The sequence below is a fragment of the Agelaius phoeniceus genome, chromosome 8 (assembly GCF_051311805.1).
Source record: "Agelaius phoeniceus isolate bAgePho1 chromosome 8, bAgePho1.hap1, whole genome shotgun sequence".
NCBI lineage: Eukaryota > Metazoa > Chordata > Aves > Passeriformes > Icteridae > Agelaius > Agelaius phoeniceus.
The window spans coordinates 27,896,411-27,897,957 of NC_135272.1; positions in this window are offsets into that span (position 1 = coordinate 27,896,411).

The window sequence follows — 1,547 nt, forward strand, 5'->3', positions numbered from 1 at the left end:
TCAAAAACTAGCACTGAATGGCCCCATCTGTCTCAAGGCTTTATTTTTGGAACTGCTTTTTGTTTTCTTTAAGTGCCGTTTTAACAGGGTGAACGACTGTGAACAACCGAACAACCCGTGGCAAAAAGAGAGGCCCCTTTTTTTTAGTCTTACAAAGCTCTCCATGAAGCCGCAGTGCCAGGCAGGCAGAGACTGCAAAAGTTGGGAAAGCCTTGTCTCCTTCTGCAAGCCCACCTTGGAGGAGTGTGGACCCCACTTCCAGGCCAGCTGTGGCAAGAGAGCAAGGAAATGTACTAGAAATTATTAGCAATGTCCACACACACTGATGGGGGAGGACTTGAGTAGATGAGGCAGAGCTGAGAGCAAATAGGGCAGGTAAAACCTCAGGATCAGCTCTGTTCTTGTGGGAAGGGTGCTAAAAGCCATCCCTGGTAGTGTGGAAAAGGGATTAAATTATCTCTGGGGACAACAGATGGTACTCTGGGGGTGTCACCAGTTCCCATTGTGGCACACGGGCATTGCTTTTGGGCCCTGGTACAGAGCTGATGTGCCAATCCTCATGGGAAGGGCTCACCAGCAGGATGGGAATGGTGGTAACTTCAGCACGGCCTGGCTGGCATTGAGGGATTCCGTGCAAGAGCAAGTGGGGTTCAGCTCATCCCAGGGCTCCAAGGAGGAGAGATTCCACTCAGAGGCACCCCCTCTCCTGGGGTGGCCGGCAGGTCCCAGTGTATCTCTGTGCCCTGTGAAGAAACCATCTGTTTCAGGAGAACCTCTGCCAGGCAGCCTTGCCCTGCCTTGATCTATCACAGGAAGGTGATTCGCGATGTCCCTCCTGGCCCCACACCACACCACTGTTTTCTCCCCTTTCCTTGTTCTGACAGGGAAGAGGAAACAGGACAGTGTTATTAATAAAAGTCTCCCTCCGGGCTGCCTCATGTGAGCCGCGGCCCTGAAGCATAGAGCATGAGGGCGAGGAGCGCATGCTGTGGCACACGAAGCCCGGCCGAGCAGCCCGAGAGTGCCGTGAGGTGCGGCTGGCACCGGGCTGGCCCCTGGCACGGCTGCCGGGGAGAACGGGACAGGGCAAAGCCGCCAGCGAGCACCTCGGGAAAGGAGACGGGAAAACTCCTGATGAGAAACCAGGGTCGGCCCCGAGACCCCGGGAGAGCAGCGACCATCACAGAGTCCCCGCGGCAAGGGGGTCGCAGCAGCTGGGGGCACGGCGGGCGCGACGAGCGCGTTCGCGGCGCCCCCTCCCCGCCGCGCGGGCCGGGCTCGGAGGCGCCGGTCGGGCGCGGCGGTGCTGCCACCTCCTGGCGCGGGAGTGAGCTGCGCCTGCGGCGGGCTGTGCGCCCTGAGCGGGGCGAGGGGTGCTGGGGCCCAGCTGGGGCCGGGCGCTGCCGCAGGCCCGTGGAGACAGAGGCGCCGGCGGCCTCGGGTTAGGCGGCCACGACGTGCCAGGAGCGGGACTCGAACCCGCCATGCTTCTCCCTCATCCCCGCGTGGTGCGTCCCCCAAAGCGCTCCGGGCACTTCCGGGCGCCT